The following is a 16,018-nucleotide window of genomic DNA, read 5'->3' as shown; positions in this document are numbered from 1 at the left end:
TATAAATTTACTAAAACATTTACTGAATATACATTTAGCTATTGGCTAACAATATCTATTTCGCATGGTCTAAATGATGTCAGCAGAAAAGCTAAATCCTTTATTTTTGAAGACAAAAAACGAATTACATTCTCTTTTTAAAAATGAGCACAGATGAATCATTCACAATAAGAATGTTATTACATGTAATAAGAAAGTGGACCAGGTCAATTTTGATTTCATATTCACTGTAATTGCTGCTATTTCGTGGAGCACTAAAAAATTCTAATCTCATTGTACCTGCACAATGACAATAAAGAGCTTAAAGTTCGAACAGAAACACACGCAAAAGACCGGAAAGGCTGAACTAATTGACTGACTGACTCCCACAAGCTCATTGTCACCGACAGAAAGAAGAGAAACGCACCCGTTTCACACACGAACACACACAATTTCTCACAATCTCTCCCCTGAGCGCGCGCACACACACACATGAACCCCTCCCTGAGTGTATAAACACTCACACACACTGATTGAAGATCGCTCAGCTTGTGTGAAGTGAAACGGGGACGGCGCTCTGTAGAGAGCCGAGAGTGTGAGATTGCTAAACGCTGATATACAGATGTGCGAGCGGAGAGAGAGACACTGAAGAGTGTTAAGAGAATAACAGCTGCTGGGAGGAACACAGAGAGTCCTACATTTTGTGCTTCAGTGGAGAGAAATGTGGTTTAATTAGCAGTAACCTTTTCAGTATCCAGAGACCAGCCCATCACATGGCCGAACAGATACACACACACACACACACAAACACACACCTCACGCACACAGCTGGTAGTTAAAAAACGGTCATCCTCGGCCACAAGCTCAGAAAGTTTTCATGTGACAGCCAGCGGTGGCTGCCGTCAAGGTGAGTCAGTGTTTATGTGCAATTACAGCATGTCATTTTAATAAATCTGTGCTCACTACTGAGGGAACACACGGATTAGGGGTCTCGATATCAGCGCACGATTGTGAGAAAATGTAAAATACATTTACTGCATAACAATTTGAGCGAGACCTTTAAATGGAAATGATAAGAAACTGTACAACTTATCACATTCTGCAGCATGATTTGGGATTGTCTTGAGCTTCTTTAAAACCGTGAACATGAGTTCACTTGATGTCACAAATTTAAGTGTCCTAGAAATAGTGAAGAATCATAATGTGTTGAATGTTTTAAACCCTAAAACTTTGCATATTTCAATGTATAAAATACATGCATGCACAAGGTTGTTTAACCATCAACACTAAATATATATAAGTGAAGTGCTGAAATATATACAAACGTATTTCAATATATATGTCGTTATAATGTATTTAATATAAAAACCTCACATACAAAAGTTCTTACCCTTTTTCACCTTGTCTCGTGCGGCAGGTTCAGCGTTAAATGAAGCATACGGCAATCCCAAAATCCATCGCAATATCCATCCCAAAATTCCAGCTGCAGAGTTCTGGTTAGATCCAATTTGAGAGACAGGTGTGCCCTCGATGTACGAACTGATGATTTTAGTGCATGATCACAAAGACACAGAGAGAGAGAAAGAGAGAGAGGCAGAGAAGACTGAAGGAACTCTGGAACGAAACCCTTCAGGTCTGATGGAATCAGTGCACGACACAGATATCTCTCACTCTTTTAGAAACGGGGTGAAAGAAAACGCTCCAAGATCTTAGAGGAAGAGTCCCAGGAAGGTTGAAATGATATGTAGTCCATGCCTCAAAGGATCACAGAGACTCCTAAAAGAGACAGACAAGGGACAGTGAGTCCTTACCCTGAGGCACTCCTAGAAGAAGAAACCAGTGCAGAGCAACCCTAAATCAGCTTTCTGTCCCTCGCGTGGACACACTCGAGGTCCTCTTCCATCTTCCTCACGTCTCGGTGCTTATGAACAGTGTTAATCTCTCGCCGTTGTGCTCTGATCTGCAGCTGAAAGGTACAGAGCAAGAGAAGCACCTCCCCCACCTCCGCTAATCCAGCCCTCTCTGTGACAGCCCCTTTTAGCTGCAGCCAATCAGAGCAAAGGCTCCGCCTCCAGGCCTGCCTCCGTTCTCTGGCCCCTCTCTCATGCACTAACACTGACACATTATACACTGGATACTCTATTACACTCGGCAGACTAATGCACACAAAAACCCAAAGTCTGGATCTGAAAACGTACAGATGGGGATTTAGCAAAGACTCCCATGTTCAATTATAGTTTGTGCTGAAGTGAGTCATTTGTTTTTAATGAGCGTTGTTAATTTGAGTCTGAAATGGCATGATTGACACTGACAGTTGGCTGTGCAATAAAATTGGAAGAAAGAAATACAAAATATCATGCATGTTTAACTGATTTTAAAAGGTGTGTAAATGTATACAATTTTAAAGCACACAGTATCAATAACCTCAAAAACTGCTTAGATTTCCCAGGATACCAAAGTCTGCGATCAAAAGGCACAAATCATTCATTTAAACCAAACAATCTGAGCTATGTTAATTGTATAGCTCTATACTCTCGCTGCATGTCAACAGTTGACTCATTTGTTTCTATTTTTAGTTTTCTAAGGGGGAAAGAAAGTTGATGACTTCAATAAACATATCTAAGAACATCGTTAAGTCTCCTGAGCGATGAACTAACAACCTCTGAGCAACAAAATAGCTTGTAGGTAGTTTGTCTTTATGCAAATGTGCAGAAACACAGTGGTAAAGTAGAGCAAACAATAGATTCCTCTTGATACTGTTGGTTATTGAACTTTATATCGTAGTTAGGAATTATCCACAACTATAATCGAAGGTAAGTTAAAAGAGTCCCCTATTGAACAATACATTTACTAAAATGCATTTGAAATGGATTTATTTCATGCTAAGCATTTAGATATTTATGTACTTAATAAAAATACCCTGCAATTACACAACTGGTATACTTAAAGTCTTTTACTTAATGAGCTTTAATTGTATGGAAGAAGTACTGATCATACTAAAGTGGAAATATTGCAAGTATTGCAATTTTAAGTAATCTTTATTGCCATTTTAAACACCAATTTCAAAATTATTAAAAAGAAATTGTAATCTTAATATTGAGAAATGTGTATTGTGCATAATTAAAACTATAGTTGTTATATCAGTAAGTCTTCAGGGATGTGTCAGTAAATATGTTAATAGATTTGAACTAAATAATTTAAACAATGTATGGCCTGTCTTCATCTTCAAAAACGTTTTATGTTGAGAAGTACAGAAGTATGTTTATTTAAAATAATAAACATTCAATCCCAATTTAGCTGTATTTCTACCAAATTCAGCAAAAATATGTTAGAATATACTTTAAAATGATTTTGTCATTTCATTCCAAAAATAGGTAAATGTTTCATCACTGTTTTTTTCAGTTGCAGAAAGCTGTTAAACATCATTTGAGATGTAGTGGATAAGATAAGAGGGGCAAGAGTTGCAAACATTTTTGTGACTTTCAGATAAAAAATGACAAAGACAATAATTCACTGTTAAACACTGTTAGTAGATGAATTCATTATTGATAGCGTGAAGTGTTTTTAGAGAATTTCAAAAAGCCCAACAATGCCCATAGTTAAAAATAAGTGACACAAATTGTTTTCGTGAAGGGCATTTATACTGACACTGATTTGCAACAAAGCAACCAAAAGTCATTCAGTTTGAATGAGAGTTTGAGATGGCAGTTGGCAGTGCAACAAAGCAGTTAAGCTTTATGTAAATACAGAGTGACAAGACATGGCAACTACCAGTGGAGCAGCTGTATCCACCCAAAATAAAATGGACAGTCAAAGAAGAAGTCCTGCTATCAACCAACAGTAAGGTCCTTGGCGACCCCCAACTGTCAGTGTAAACATGCCTTAAAGTTTACTTTTTACACATACCCCACTCTGTACAGTTAGGAAGCACAAGGTGTTGGTGGACATCAGAGGAAGACAGTGATTTATTTGTTTTCACAATGGGTTTTATGCAAATTTACAGATTTTTACAACCAGTTTTACTAAACAGGGCAAATTAGTCTGAGAACTTCATTCCAAAACCGGAAGAATAGAAGGGGAAATAGAAGGTGAAACTCCTGCGTGTGATTTACTAACAACGCGCAAATTAAAGACCACAGACCAACGCAGACCGCAGACCAATCGACCAAAGCAAAATACCAAGCGCTGTGCAAATTAGCATAGTCCCAAATAAAGAACAAATAAAGAAGCCACGGCATGTTGTAAAGAACCAGAGGCCAAAATAGATCTGGTATTCCGTCAAATCGTAGTTGAGGGTTCTAAGTTGCCTTTTATTTTCTGTACCAAATAAAAAATAACATGGCTTGGTAAACAGATAATGTTCAGATAATGCATTCTTCTGGCATTCAAAATAAATGAATACTCTCCCTTCAATGGCGCAATCTCTGTTCTCTGCAATACGCAAAATAGTTTGAGGTATGCTTTTTTTGGATGTTAAATAATAGCACAAATGCCAGTAATTTGACGAGCACAAACATTAGTATAAGACGTTGCGGGATTCACTTGAATATTCTACTCCACCATAACCCTGATCATTAGCATCTTGTACTTGGTGAAATCATGCTCACCGATTGTAAACATAGCACAGTTAGGAAGTTTCCTTATCCACAGTACTATTCCAAGATGAGTGGTAGATATGGGAAGGTGACAGTGATTTGTATCTGTGACACAAATTGTTTTCTCCATAGGAGTTCACACTGACAGCGATATGCTGTGACAAAGCAAAAAGAAGTCATTTCTGTTTAAGTTTGCAGAAGTTGGCAATTTAAGATGACATGACTGACAGCAACAGTTGGCGATGGAACCAAGTTGAACAAAGTTCAACTTTATGCAAATGTGCAATGATGTGATGTGACGACTGCCAAGAAAGCTGAGTGTCTCAAGATACAAATGTATACAGCAGTAGAGCAAGAACACCTACACCTATGACCTCCAGCAATTCAGTCACTGTCATTTGAGACCGTATGGTCACACTTTTAGTTGCATATGTCTCAGTGCATTTAGGAAGTTTCCTTATCCACAGCACTAATCCAAGGTGAGCAGTAGACATGGGAGGGTGACGGTGATTTCTTGCCCATATGGGCCTGTCAGCACTGCATCTGGAGGATAGGAACTTGGCAGTGCCTTTGAGCGTGCATGTGTATGCACGCATGCTTGGAGCATCAGGAAATTAAAAACAGCTCTTCCCAGAGTCCAGGAGGTGGTCAGAGGTCATCCCCTCTATGCAGTCTGTTGCCCAAGTCCTCTCCGCAGTACTGCGTGCTCTTTTTCACCCAGCAGACAGAAGCCATTATTTTCAGCCGGGTGACTACAGACGTGCACCATCACACCAAAGCACTTCATGCTCCAGAAATCGCAGAGTTGCACAAGAGCACCAGGAGCTCTGGTAAAACGCAGAGTGCACAGCCCCCTGTGAAGCACCTGCCTCACACATGCAGGGAGCTCTCACAGAGTCGTGAAAGTGGTCAGTTTGTTGACAGCTGCTTGCCGAGACGGGAGGTATTGATTATCTCTTGGGGGTGGTGTGAGGTCGTCTCGGCCTCTCTCAGGAATATCCAACTCCATCGCTCTTTATTCCATCTCTCTCTCTTTGTGCCTTACAGGACAAAGCGAACGCCTCTGGGGAGGATGCCTGCCAATGTCCAGACAAGTGCTGAATATTTGATGCGTCCCCAGTGGCATCGGGAGTCTGTTAATGGCTATCTTTAACATACGACCCCCTAGATCAAAAGCTTGACACTCTCTGTGGACATATCCTATCAATAATGTACCACAGCAGACCAAAATTAACACTCACACAGGCACAAATTACAATTGAAAACTGAATGACAGACTAGATCTTTGGGGTTAAATATTCAGAGTCATATCCTTGTCAGCTTTTTACATTTACTTTGGACAGCCAGCAAAAACGTCTTGCGGCTTATTTTACCAGTTATCAATATTTCACGCCCATCCATTTTCCGAATCTTAGGGTCATGGGGATGTTAAAACCTATACCAACATCAGTCACTCACACCTACAGGCAATTTAGTGTCTCTAATTGCTGCCCATTTTTGGACTGTGGGGGACACTAGAGCACCCATTCGTGACCAGGGACTTTCTTAATGTTAGATCCCCCACCCAATATCTATTGGTAAATACCTGCATAAGCTGTATAATTAACGTGCCCCTCTTATGTATTTTTAAAAATCACCTTATAACGCAGTGTGCAACACTGTGATGGAAAACATCATCACTGAATCATTCAAATGAGGCGTTTTTAAAAGTCTAAAATTAACCATTAGCATATTTCCTGCCCACTTGTTGGTATTTTCTTATTGGTGTGGATGAAAATGCTAATTCATTCTTTGCCACTAGATGCCACTTTTAGAGCATTAAAATCTCACAAACACTGCTCTAAATTAAATCCATTAATCACTGGAGGGATTTTGAAACATGATTCATTGAACAAATCTTTGGCAATCGTTGAATAAATAAGGTAAAAATAAATGGCTATTATAAGAAAACGAAAGTGTTTTCTGACTTTGCGTGCATGTAAACCTATTGTTTCAGACTCCCGAAACCAAAATATGAACCTTTTTATGAACCATAATAGAGCACTTTAATACACAGATTTCACAAAAATTAAGTCTCTACAGGCTACAACCCCTCCAATAATGGCTGCTTAACTGTACATCATCACTTGATATACCCATAGAGCAGTACTTTTTTTTTGCTTAGGTGTAAAAAGTGTTCAACTGTGCTCAAATTGTACTGTGATCTTTGGGAGATCAATTGTTGAATGTGCAATTGTTTGCACTACTTGCTTTATGCAGGCAGTCTATAGGATAAATCACTATACAGGACTTATCCTATTATAATTTATCAACAGAAACAGATAGGAGAAACAACAAAACAGCCACTAACAAATAGTTTAAGAACAAATCGTTAATTGTAAGACTTCATTAATTGCCTCCGCTCAGTTAGGCAGAGTGTGTTCACACCAGACACAAATATGCGCACCTTGTCACTCGCTCTAGATTACTCGTGGGATGGTTTTGTACCTGTTGTTAATATGCCAAATGATGAAAAGCCAAACAGCAAGAGGTCTGAGTTCACAGCACCATTCAGATAAATTAAAACGGAAATGTGGACTTGAATGCAGCATTACAATTTAGGATCAACGGCCTCCAACGTTTATATTTCTCTTAGGAATCTTTGAGTTAACATGTATTAAACATGAGTGAAATTTGCACCACAGCGCCCACAAACCTTGATGCTCATGACAACAATTGCTTGTATAGATATCTTTATTGATCTGAATTAGGTTTAAATTGCTGTCAAGCATGAATCAATGACATTTTTGCAATTTTACACTATAATAAAAAATAATAAACAATAATACACAACGGTCGCGTTACACAAACCTGAAAAATAACTCATTGTTAATATTTTTTGAGACCCCCCAAAATTTCACAAATCTTGTTTGCAGGTCTTATTAAGGGGAGCCGAGCTCTCCCAATAGTTTGCAACCTTGGTTATACTACTAGTGAACATCCCAACATTGATTTCACTGCTGATAACATAATTTATGGGAACACATAAATATGCGCTGTGCACTTTCCACATCTACCTAAATGTTTCAAACTCCCAAAATGAACATCAAACAAATTTTGTTTCGGTCTGATATATTCAGAAATGATGTTCATTCGATGAGGCATTCGATAAACCCTGACTCAATTATCAATGCAAACTGCAACATCGTCCATCTGACTGTACATTATTACTTTACATTTAGGGCTTAATTAGGTTTGCATATATGACAGTATCTGGTAACAACCTTAAACCACTATTAAATTAGAAATATGCCATATAAGGCAAAGCTCTTCTTGGAATAAATGGGAAAAAAAAGTATTTGCTCTCAGCAAGGTACGAGTTACCAGTGCACACAGCCGTGAAGGGCTGTGCTGCAGTTGTTCATACCATTTTTTTTTCCTAGTGCATACTGTCAAATAAATGACCTGTGTGCAAACAGGGACTGGATGGCGGCCCAGTTTAACTCAACTCAGACATGCTCAAAGCACAAACAGGAATGAAAGTTTGAACAACTGAAGTAAAAGAGATGCTAATGCCACTTCCCTCGAGTACTTCCGTGATGCGAGAGAGAAAAGTTTCACAGAGAGATAGAGAGCGAGAGAGAGAGAGCTCTAATGCACATGAGATGCACGCAGTCGCATGTCGCATGGCTACACTTTGACATAAATGCAACTTGAATCATCTAAACACATGAGCAGCCAGCAGACCCAAGCAAACAGCAATGACTCATGCCCACATGTCTGATTTGAGGCGAAACTTCTATCTCTGTTTCTCTCTCCAGCAAGTCTGTGTGTGTGTGTGTGTGTGTGCATGCGCATTTGTAGTTTCATGCTCCCATTACCACCAACTGGGTTTTACTTTCACAGACCCGCAATACTTTTCATAAGAGTCAAAATATGGGAAACATCGGATGGTACATCACACCGCCAGCTCAGCGGGATTCAGCCACATGACATGGTTGTCTAACCCTGAACTCCGTCAAACTCCGTTTAATGAGGCCAGCAGGACTGGGGCATGAGCCGGGCCAGGAGGGGTCTTAAAAAGCCCTGCAATGCAGTGGAGAAAAGATTGAATAGACAAGGACATCTCACTACCCAAGTGTTCAATTAGCATAGTGTAAGCGGTCCACACCCGTAGCGCAGCGTGGGGTCCAACAAGGACACTTAAAGTGTGCAACTTACTTTGCAAACAAGTTTGCAAGCTCGCCGTGCCACCACCAAGGGAGCATGCGCCGCCCTGGGCTGCCATCTTACTACGCATTTTATATTAGTGAGAATTTTGACACATCATTTCAGTGATAAAATTTTTAAACCTCTTAAAAACCTCAACGCATCATCCAGCGTCTACTGTCCTCTAGAACATTGGCACGCTTTAATTAAGCATTTCATTTCAGCATAATGCCATCTCAGTAGTTTTAACATTGACAGCCCCGAGGATTTGGCAGAGGAATAGAAGTTTGGTGAAGTGAGTTGGAGACGTTGGGGAAGCTTCTTGGCACGTTTAGATGGCGAGAGGTGCGTGTAGTTTTCTCGGTGTAGGCGGACGGGTAGAGGAGTATCTGAGTTGTAGAATGTCATGGCAGATGGAGGCAGATGGCCATTCATATTCCTGTATCTCATTACAGCTTCTCTGAGTTTCATATGATCAGTAAAAAACTCTCTAACAGATGCATTAGACCTTCAGTGCGGGGCCCGTTCGGTCGGGGGACAGCTTTTACTGGCCAAGAGGGCCACTTTACACAGACTCGGATGTAATAGATGTATCTGACTTGCAAATATGAGATGGTAAACTGCAGGGTGTCAGAAATTTGACTGCTAATATGTCTTTGCTTCAGACTAAAATGCACATCTTAGGGTTCCCACGGTCATGGAATGCCAGAAAAAAAGGTCCCACTTTATATTAGGTGGCCTTATCTACTATGTGCTTACATTTAAATGAATAATCTGGTACAATGGAGTTGTTGTGTACATACAGTACATGCTATTACATTGTACTCATATGTAAAAAATACTGTAATTGATTTATGTAATTACATTTTGAATTACACTGTTGACCCATTCCTTACATCTTAACCCATTCTTAAACCTAACTATACCACCAAACCTTATCCGTATCCCATATTTGCAATACAACGTCAACACAATAAGTACATCATTATGTAGTTATTTTCTGATGTAAGTACATAGTAGGCAAGGCCAGCTAATATAAAGTGTGACTAAAATTAAAGTCATTAAATTTTTTTTGTCTACCATTTTAATGTCTGGATTGTGAGCCAATCATACTTTTGAGTTTTTTCATTGAACTGATTCATAAATTAATCTGAATTAAGCTACAGTTGATCTAAAAGGTGAAAATGAATAAAATCATAAAGTCATAGAAATATTGTCTTGTAAAATATTCAACTAGCTAGATATTGCTGTATTGTGCAGTGCTGGATAAAGCATCTTTGAAAGCCATTCTGATTTCAATAAAAATCTGTCAAACTGATCCTATAGGTCCTAGAATTTCATTGGTCAAGATGTATGGGAAGAAATTGCATGAATGCATGAGCGTAAGTATGGAGGAATTTATTTCAGCAGCTCAGAGAGACGTTCAGATGCCATGTGATGAAATCCGACAGTCATGATGACCATGGACCGTATTTCCAGATCCCAACGGTGGATTTATAATCGCTCAACCATGGAATACTTGGAATCACCTTTCCAACTCAAAGGTCACCTCCTCTGTCATTACTGCAGATACCACAATAAAACTGCACACTAACTTTCCTTTCAACAAAATGAGAGTTTACTGTGAATGGATGACACATCCACACTGACCACGGACGTTTAGCCGATATTTCTGCTTGCAAAAAATGCTTTAGCAAATAGAATAAGAGTTTATATTGGCAAGCTGTCATCACAACATGAAAGACGTTCCCAAGAAAAAGTCATTTTTTGGCCTGTCACGACCCTTCCACTCCATCATGCTGAACTCTCTCAATAAAGTCTTTTGTCCAGTGCTATGCGCAAAACAATCTGTTGTCCTGGCATCTTTGACAAATAGAGGGTTCAGAGAGCTGCAGGAGAAATATTGAGAAACTAAAGGAGCAATCACCTTGATTTTCATCAAGTGTTTTATGAGAGCTGTGGTTTGAAATTTGGAGAGTAATCGTGCATTGTCGACAGCAAATGTTAGGAAATGTACATAGAAAAGTTCACTTTTGTGCTTCAATATTCCTAGCTGGCTGGTCTTTACTGATTTAAGGTGGTCTTATATCTTGGCCAAGCTGGTGTTTAGCTGAGTGACCACTCTAAAACCAGTTTAGACTTATAAAAGGTAGTTTTTTCAGCAATGTTGATGTCATTTATATGACAAATTATATTTTGGACTCATTTCTGGCTAACATCTATCGTGTAAATCAGATTTAAACTACATTACACAGGTTTTATCTGGTATGAGCTGGTTTAGCTGGTCTCCTAGCCTGAACAAGCTGGTGTTTGGTTATTTTTGGTATTTAAACCATTAATCTAGACCAGCAAAACTAGGCTGGAAAATCATCTAAGACCAGTTTAGGCTGGTTTTGGCTAGTTTAGGTTTTTTTTTTCTAATTAAAGCTGACCAGCAATGGTTGTAACAGCGAGGTGTCCAGCTGCTAATACTCAGAGTGGACTTTAGCAAAGGTCCTAAATTGTGTTGTTGGAGGCAGAAAGTAATTGGACTCTAAGCTGGCCTCTCAAATAAATCAAGTCTTTATGGCCAATTTCAAGCCCAGAATTCAGTACACACATGTCCCGTACGCACAAACAAACCCAAAGGATCTGCAGCAAGATACACTCACAATAGGATTCTGGAAAAGCGCAGCAGGGGGTGTTTGTTCTCAGAGAAGTATCTGTTTTACTTGGTAGAGAGCTGTTTACAGCTGTTTAAAGCAGGAAGTTGAAAGCTGTCCTGCTGTGTAGATTGACAAAAAGCACAGATTTACACACGTGCACTTTCAGTGGCACACGCACACCGAGGTAAGGTGAATGATGCTCACTTGATCTGTTAATTGTCTGCACTGTGCGTGCCACCTGAGATGGCCCATTTTGCAGGTTACTCTGATGCTGACATGCAGAATTTAAAAAAATTCAAAAATAACATTAATTTATACTATAAATGTACTGCATTTGCATTTTTTGTGTATTTTAAATACTTTTTTAAATATTAAATTACCATAAATGCTTGTCAGTACATTCAGCAGTATACTTCAACCATATTTCAAAAGATAATAGAAGTAATGAAAAAATTACAGAAATATAACGCTTTGAAATTTTCACTTAAGGTTAACCTGATTAATGGTCTCAGATACTTAATTACATTTTAACTGACATTTTATGAAAACTATCCTATTAAAATGATCTAATAATAATAACAATAATAATACTACTAATAATAATAGGATATTTTATGTAATTTCGGTAACACTTTATTATTTTTGTCATATTACAAGTAATTATCTAACAAGGTACTTAATAGTAGCCATTGTACTTACATGAAGTTAAATGTGCTTATCATGTAAGTAAGTTACTGTAATTAGTGTGTAATTATGTAGATGTAACAGACAGATACTGTTACACATATGTTACAGACCGAGTCTGTTACACAGATACTTACACTTAAGTACAATCTAGATACGCTTTATTTTAAGTAGCTTATGTCTGTGTAGTATTCTGTGATTTTAATGCAATAATAAAGGTATTACATGTATTTAATTTGTGTAGTAATGGGTTAAATCAAACTAAGGTGCAGTAGATGAGGTGTACAGTAAAGATACACATGAAGTACACTTAAGTACAATCTTGATACACTTTATTTTTGGTAGCTTATGCCTGTGTATGCTTTTTAATTACATTTTATAAAGTCTAAAACACATCTGTGAAAATCTTTTGGTTACATAAGTATCTGTGTAACAGACTCGGTCTGTAACAAATGTGTGACAGTAGCAGCCTATTACATCTACATAATTACTATAAGCACAAACCTTTTCACAACTTAGTTACAAGGTAAGTAAAGTTTTACGTAAGTACAACTGCTACTACTAAGTACTTTACTAGGCAATTACTCTGTATTATGGACATTTTAAAATAAAGTGTTACAGAAATTACATATAAAATATCCTATTATTAGTAGTAGTAGTGTTGTTATTATTAGATAATTTTAATAAGATAATTTTCATAAAATGTCAGTTAAAATGTAATTAAGTATCTGAGACCATTAATCAGGTTAACCTTAAGTCAAAATTTTAAAGCGTTATATTTCTGTAGTATACATATCAGGCAGTGTTATATTTCTGTGGTAAAAAACACACAGAGAGAAAAGTGATAAAAGAAGTATAACATTTAACAAGGGAAATTTAGCTCACCATGAGGTTTTCAGTGGTCTGCCACCACAATCTGGCCTCTCTTATTGCACATTTAGTTGTTACTTTTGTGTCTGCGCTGCAGGTAAATGACGCAATAAATCAGCAGGCTGCTGTTATAATGAATAAAAGTGTCTACACTGCAAAAGAGATCATGTTGATTCTAGCGCATATCTGCACTAAAAGCACACAGCAACTTAATTGCTCTCATTTTTATGAATAAAGCTACCTATACTTTGCTTATAATAAAACTCTTATTTTATCATGCTGTGTGAAATTATTCATTTGCACTGCATAGAGGACTTAAAACATCATATTTAAATTCTGTCTAACAGGTAAAGTAACTTTACATTAGGCTTCGCAGTTCTTTATATATTTCTTTTTTTAATAATCATAAAGAATGCGCAAATATGCAAATACGGCATAGTGTCAAACTGTGCACTTTATATGCATTTTAAAAAAATGTGATAATATCTTCCAGTAAAGTGCATAGTTTAACATTGTGGACCAATTCCCGAATCAATGCATTCAACCAGTGTCAACTATCAGGAATGTTTTTTTAATATTCAATAGAGGATTATTAACTAAAGGGTATATTACAATTTGAATTCTGTAATTATTCACTCACCCGTAAGTTGTTCCAAACCTGTATGAGTTTCTGTTGAAGAAAGAAACAAAATAAAAAATTATGAAGAATGTTGGTATACCCAAACAAGTTGATGGTAGCCATTGACTTGCATGCAGTTCAAAGGCTACCAGCAACTGTTTGGTCACCGACATTGTTTCTGAAGAAATCATCTTAGTAATTGCTCACTAATAATTGACTCCTAAGATTAGAGAATATATTTTCAAAGGAAAAATCTACTGTTCCATCTTGTAATTTTTGAAAGAGTGCCTCACTAAACATTCGCCAGTGGCTTAAAGTACAACTGTACCTGCTGAATTTTGTTGGAGATTTACTTTTGTGCTCACCATTGGTTCCTGTTAGCCCTTCTGCACAAGTCTGACTCATTCCGGTATCACTCAAAAGGTCTCTCACTCTTCCTTTCCCTTCCATCTTCTCCTTCCCCTCTGTTCCTGTTTATCTTTCTCCTCGCTTTAATAGCTGTCTCTGCTCTCTTCATTTGTCTCTCTCTAATGGCTTTCTTGTTCCTGCTCTTGCAGCGTCTCCACAGTTCCTCGAGAACCGGAACAGCTCTGATTTTGGACCAAAGGCTGAGTCCTTTCCTGAAACTCAAGAGGGATTATGAGCCCAGTTAATCAGAAACCTTTCCACTCTTAAAGCACGGAGTGTGTGCCTGACAAAGCGTGCGCTAATCTGCCACTTTCCTTTTGTGTTTTCTTCCTCTGATCAAGAACCCAATTACGGCTTTAAGGAAATGCAAACAAACAATCAGAGTGCCTCAGAACACACAGGGCCACCATTTCTCACCCTCTTAACTAAATCAATCACCGGCTTCATGAGATTCCTGATTAGCAATTAGCATGAGCTGGAGGGGAGCTGTCGATACCCAAGCGAAGTAAAACGGTATTGATAGCATTAGAGACTGCAATCCTTTAGAATAGAAGCACTATTGTTCTTTCATTGTTTGAAAGATTTGTATCTGCGCCCTAAAACGAGATTTTTTTATATGCAAGCTTTGATTTTTTTTTTTTGTCAAATATCTCTTGGTTGCAGACATATTCCAGCATATCTCTTAATGCTATGGCTCTTTAACATTACATTTGGCAACTCGAGGATATATTTCTAAGTACTTTTTAATTACTCTTTCTATAAGTATGCTACTTTTACTGTACTCTTTATTTTTACAAGGGCACAAGTCTATAAATTAACACTAGCTATTGTATTATGAACGAAAGTGAATTAACAATGAAAACAGTATTTATGAGCAATGCTGGGGTAATGCATTACTAGTAACGCAATGTAACTTTTTAACTTGTAAAGTCTACATGGTCTCATCATGGCATAAACGTACCTCGGTGCACTTTTTAGTGAGACGCGAAATGTGTACATATCGCTGCAGTTGAAACTTCTTTTATTCTTTTTCACATAAATTTACAGAATTTCGAATTAATATATCGTAAAACATGAGGAATATCATGTTATGACTTCAGAATATTTAATTTTTGAAAACTGATGCTTTTGAACGTTAGCATCGCACACATCCAGCTTCATATCTATTGTTTTTCACAGAAGCTAGGTTTATTCACTAGCTCATGGAGTACAGAGATGTTCTTGAGTGTCGAAGAGCTCAGGTTCGAATCCTGTATAACTACGCTTCAACAAAACAGTTCAAATACGTGTAAAAGGAAGCTGAAATAACACGTTTGCATCATTTTTATATCAATTTTGCATTTGTTAACACTATCGGGTAGGTTTAGGTTTGGATTTGGTGTAAGGCATATTTGCAACTTGATAGAGCATTAACTTTTAGCAACAGTCCACGGATATTTAAACTCTGAACCATCGCAATACGTACCTATATCAACATAATAAAAATACGCCAGGGTTCACCTAATAAACCTGTGTTTTAGAGCCAACCCTAGAGCCATTTCGGCAGAATGCACAGTAAGGCATGTAAACACTGAGTTGCACAAAAATTGGTACATAATTTTAAGACACCAGGTCAGGTAAAGTAATGCATTACCTTTTAGTTTAAAAGATATCAGCATAATTAAGTGTCCTACCTTTTAAGACGGTTTTCAATTCCCATAAACCCTACTTGTAATGACAAGTGACCCAAAATGCGACTAAAACAACATATTTAATCTAATCAACGTTTTTAAGTTGTTAACAGAACTATGAAAATGCAAACAGTGGATCCAGATTCCCTCCCGGAGTGAAGCCCAATCCACGCACCGCCTGATATGTAATTATACAGTATGATTACCATGTTTCATAATGAACCATAATGAAAAAAAAACAAAACATGCAAGGCAATCACAGTGGGAGCTTTCAAAATCAGATGCTCGTGCGTTCAGGTATTTTACTGGCTGTAGAACTCAGTGTTGGGCCCCACCAATAAATATGCAAGTTTACTTAGT

The 16,018-nt window shown here is 37.9% G+C and overlaps 1 protein-coding gene across 6 annotated transcripts in view; it reads right to left on the bottom strand.

The window, feature by feature from the left end:
• Nucleotides 1-16,018, bottom strand: part of large2 (LARGE xylosyl- and glucuronyltransferase 2) — a 113,227-nt gene that overhangs the window by 57,953 nt on the left and 39,256 nt on the right. Inside the window, exons 1-2 of one of the 6 annotated variants that reach the window (XM_043264548.1) lie at nt 1,791-1,966; nt 1,370-1,518 (exon numbers count right to left, since the gene is read on the bottom strand). The exons of 1 other annotated variant lie outside the window; for it this stretch is intronic. The gene's annotated coding sequence lies outside the window, so the exon portion shown is untranslated. Of the gene's footprint in view, nt 1-1,369; nt 1,971-16,018 lie in introns of those variants that run through there. 4 more of the 6 variants (XM_043264547.1, XM_043264552.1, XM_043264546.1 and 1 more) reach the window with 4 other exon arrangements.

This window comes from Puntigrus tetrazona, chromosome 18 (assembly GCF_018831695.1).
Source record: "Puntigrus tetrazona isolate hp1 chromosome 18, ASM1883169v1, whole genome shotgun sequence".
Classification (NCBI taxonomy): Eukaryota; Metazoa; Chordata; class Actinopteri; order Cypriniformes; family Cyprinidae; genus Puntigrus; species Puntigrus tetrazona.
This window is presented reverse-complemented; position numbering and strand designations above follow the sequence as displayed.